The sequence below is a fragment of the Elephantulus edwardii genome, unplaced genomic scaffold, assembly GCF_000299155.1.
Source record: "Elephantulus edwardii isolate Elephantulus edwardi_28Jun2011 unplaced genomic scaffold, EleEdw1.0 scaffold00085, whole genome shotgun sequence".
Taxonomy (NCBI): domain Eukaryota; kingdom Metazoa; phylum Chordata; class Mammalia; order Macroscelidea; family Macroscelididae; genus Elephantulus; species Elephantulus edwardii.
In genome coordinates, this window is record NW_006399835.1 from 11,886,745 (window position 1) to 11,891,619 (window position 4,875).

The 4,875-nt window shown below is 41.9% G+C and overlaps 1 pseudogene; it reads right to left on the minus strand.

Moving 5' to 3' along the window:
- Nucleotides 1-2,860: 2,860 nt before the first annotated feature.
- Nucleotides 2,861-3,597, minus strand: LOC102873524 (annotated as a pseudogene).
- Between the last annotated feature and the right edge of the window lie 1,278 nt (nucleotides 3,598-4,875).

Here is a 4,875-nt window from a genome sequence, read left to right on the forward strand (position 1 = left end):
AAAGGTGCAGGAGGCGAAGACCCTCTATGAGGTGGATTGATTCAGTGACTGGGGTAATCGGGATGGGAGTGTCAGAGACAGTGCGATTGGCACAGGACAGAGCAGAGTCTAGGGCTTTTGTACATAGGGTCGCTAGGAGTCGCAAGTGACGCGACAGCACATAACAACAGCAACAACAAGCTCAAAACAAACATTACGATTAATAAAACAATTAAAAATACACCCATAATATAATACTACTTTCATATATATTGATAAGTTTAATAAAAATTATCACTATGGAAAAACTACCATAAGTGGAATACTATGTCAAATACTTTATATACATTATCTCCAATGTAAGTAATAGCTGAGAGAAAGGTCAAAGGTGAAATATGTAGCTATGAAATCTTTCCAACCATAATCTACTTCAGCTGCTAAAATACAATATATATGCATAGCTATGAAAAAGAAACAAATTTATTATTAAAAGGATGTTTTAATATAAGAATCCATAAAAAAGTACGAATTCTCAGGTACTAAAAGACTGTGTATTAGACTTAGTCTGGAAATTCCATTAAAACCCATCTACCATGGGTGATCTTGTTGGTATTTGAAATACCAGTGGCATAGTTTCCAGCATTATAGCAACACCTAAGTCATCACAGCACAGCAAACTGATGGACAAGTGCTGCACCCATAAAAGCAAACTATAAAACAAATAAGCATACATATATCATAAAACAAACATGAATGCTCTAGAAAATTAAAAAACAAGCTATCTGACCTAGGACAGTATATTTCCCAGCCACTCCCAGCCGTGCAGATGACTGGAGTTAGGATGCCTAGTTGGGTCAGAGTTTCTATTTATGTGAGTGGTGAACAAAATTCTAAGACATGAGCCAGGTAACAGGTAACATCTCCTCTGGTCTAGTGTTTCTCAAGGTTGTGTAGAGAGGAGAAGCACCCAGCCTGGGAAGAGTTTCTGCTGGAATAAAAAGGGTTTACAGTAGTCTGCCTGGTTAGAGATGATGTTTCTGCCAATCCAAGGGTTGGTGTCTTTGCTGGTCCAGTGCAGCATGGTCATCTTGCAGATGACACAACCTTGCTTGCAGAAAGTGAAGAAGACTTGACGCACTTACTAAAGAAGAACAAAGACTATAGTTTTTAATATGAGTATATCTCAACATTAAGTAAATAAAAAATCTTCACCACTGGACCAGTAGCCAATGTCATAATAGATGGAGAAAACACGTTATCAATGATGTCCTTTTACTTGGATCCACAATCAACACACTTGGTACCAGCAACCAAGAAATCAAAAGATGCATTACATTGAGAAAGTCTGCTGTCAAGGACCTCTCCAAAATTCTTAGGAGCAACGATGTCAGTGTAAAGACTATGGTACACCTGATTCAAGCATTGGGGTTTTTTTCCATTACTTGCTATGTACCTGAACATTGGGAAATTAATAAGGATGAAAGAAGAAGATGTCTTTGTAGTGTTGAAGAAAAGTATTGACTATCCCATGGACTATCAAAGGAACAAATAAACCTGTCTTGTAACCATAGTGCTCTCTAGAGGCAAGGACGGTGAAAATTCATCTAATAAACTTTAGGACACATTATGAGGAGGAAAATTATGTCCTTGGAAAAAGACATCAAACTGGGAAAGGTGGAAGGTCACCGAAAGAAAGGAAGATCTTCAACAAGATGAACTGACTCACGGACAATTGTAACAAAGAACTTGAGCATGTTGGAGATTGTGAGGACGGCACAAAACAGTGCAGGGTTCAGAACTGTTGTTCTGAGGGTCCCTATGAGTTGTAGTCAACTTGATGGCATTCAACAACAAGACTGTGTATATTTCCTACAAAGTTAATGACAATTATCAGTTCTAACAATCACTTCACCTTCCTAGAACTGCTTTTGCTTGCATTTTCTGAATACTGCAGGTGAGGAGGGAGCTCTTGTAGCATAGTCCATAGGCAATTGCATTGTTAACCCAAAGGCCACACCTGGCTGGAGGCTCAAACCCACCAGCAACTCCAATGGAGAAAGATAGGCCATATCCTCTTGAGTGATTTCCAGTCTTGGAGACTCAGTGGAGGGTCAGCCATGAGTTGGTCCCACTTGGCAGCTATGAGAGAAAAAAGCAGGCCAGAACTGGCACCAGATCCAGCTACTATCTGTTTCTACACAATCTGAGGGGGGGAAAACAATTTTTACTTTTTTTTTTCTCTGTTACAGGAAGAACACAGTTTTGTATGATTAAATCTTGTATGAGAGTCTTTATTCCCTCTTCTGCATCCCCCGCACTGCAGCAAGAACCAGTGTCGTCTCCACTCCCTTCCGCCTAGACCTACCAGATCAGGAACCTCATCTCTTCACCCTCGGGCCCTGCGTTAATCATCCTAAGCCTCCATCTCCTGCCAGCAGTGGGGTCCTGGAGACAGTCAGGTTGGGGTTTAGGAGGCAGCTAGAAACTCTTAGTCTCTCTGTCCAAGCTCTGCCCTCTGAGGTCCTAATGGAAGAAGGGTAGGTGTTAGGGTAGGGTAAGACATTTGTCCAGAATTAGGTAACAGAATTGCTGCTACAGTCATTAACAGTCAAGAGATTTAAACTTGAAAACGTCTACCCCTAGCTTCTCCTTTCTAAGAGGCTTTTTCTTCCCCCCCCCCCAAATATGTGCTTCTGCTAAAAACTTCTGGGTCAAGAAGTTTCAATTGTGGAGGAAGAGTGGCAGAGATGTTTCATTTAAAACCAAACAAACAAACAAACAAAAAACAAATTAACAACAAAACACCAGCACACCTGTCTGAGATTTGTGGAGGAGGGCCTGAGGTTGAGTGAATGAATGGAAATAGAATGGATTCTGAACTTTACTGTTTCTTTTTCTGCTTGTAAAGATTAGCCTTTGCATTCCAATAGTAGAGAAGCTGGACTGCAATGAGGCCACTGCAGAGGGAGGAGACCACAAAGGTTCCAGCCATGAGGGGGTCTCCGGTTTCCTTAATGTAAGTGGAGCCCCCAAACAGCAAGACAACTATTGATTGCCAAGAGTTGGCCCAAGTGCCCATTGTGGTAGTTGGTGACTGACAGGAGCATCACCCCACCACCACAGCAGGCACATTAGAGTCTTGGAGCAATGTGATCACCGCCAGGGCTGTCAGTGATAAAAGCAGCATCAACAGGATTAGGACATAGCAGGCTAGGAAAACACCACCTTTCACAGTCTGTCTTTGAAAGTTCAGGACCAGCAAGCAGATGGTGACTGTCTAAAGCATTAGGAACAGAGCCTCAACCCAAGAGCTGAAGGGGAAACAGGTGATGCTGTAAAACACTGTCCCAGTCAAGGCCATGACCTCTAGCATTACTGACTGAAGGCTCAGTCCCTCGCCACCAGGATTTTAGACACCTGGGGCAGCTTCAGCAGAAATGACCCAGACACAATGCCTAATCCTAGGCCTTTGCTGAGGAGAATCTTGAGGCAAGGGATGTGAAGCAACTCCTTCTAGACAAGAGGTTGGTTGTAGCATTTCTCAGGTAGAAGGTTCGGCACCAGAACTCGTTTCAGTGGCCCATCTATCTTGGCCACTATATTGCAAAGTGTGATCATTTTTTTTTACATTTTTAAATTATTACATTTAAAATTATTATATAAGTCTCTACATAATGTCCTCCATTTTGCCTCTTGTCCCAAAAGAGGCTGAAAATATTTTATTTGAACCATTACAGAAAAAGTTTGCCAAACTCTCATTTAGAATTACTGTAAATGTCAGGGCTTTGAAATTCACAAACAGAACTCTGTTGTTGTTTCATGCTGTCAAGTCATAACTGACCCATAGCTGACCCTAAAGCAGTTTTATATCTAGTGCCATCAAACTGGTTAGGAAAGAGGCTATTATGGGGTGAACTGTGTCCTCCAAAAACACATGCTGTAATTCATAACCTCTAGGGTGAAACCAAGTTTCTCCTTGGAGGCAAGGATTTTAAAGCTCTGTCTCACATACTTTGGGCATGTGGCCAGAAGGGACCAATCCTTGAAGAAGGACATCATGCTGTAAAAGGTGGAATGACAACTCAGGAGAAGAAGACTCTGGATAGTAGAATTGATACAGTAATTGGGGCAATAGTGGTAGGAGTGTCAGAGTCAGTGAGACTGGCTCAGGACATGGCAGGCTTCAGAGCTGTTGTACATAGGGTCGCTGTGAGTCACAGATGACTCAGTGGCACATAACAACAACAACAACATAACTTCTGTTTAAGATTAAGAAGGATGTGTATCAGTGTTGTATCCTTTCTCCATACTTATTCAATCTGTATACTGAGCAAATAATTCACGATGCCGGACTCTATGAAGAAGAGTGTGACATCGGGATTGGAAGAAGACTCATCAACTACTTGGGTTATGCTGACACAACTTTACTTGCTGAAGGTGAGGAGGATACAAAGCACCTGCTGCAGAAGATCAAGGTTCCAGCGTTCCAGCCTTCAGTACTGATGACATCTCAGCATCAGGAAGACAAAGATCACAGGCCCAACAGTCAACATCATGATAGATGGAGAAAAGATCATTTCAAAGACTGATCCCTCTTGACAACATGCCCAAAGTATTAATGCCAAGCCATACAGATCTCCAAGGAACTAAACAAGAGGCTGAAGCCTCTCCTTCAGAGCTGTCAGAGAGAATGTCTTCCCCTTGAGTTGTTGTTGTTTGCCCTGAGTAAGAATCAATTTATAGTTGACCCTACAGTGGGTTTTCAGAGGCAGTAAATACGGATTTGAACCACAAGTCCTTGAGTCAGAAGCGCAAGTCCTTGTCACTAAACCACCAGAAGTCACATATATGTGTGTGTGTGTGTGTGTCTATGTGTATATATGTGTGTGTAAGGTG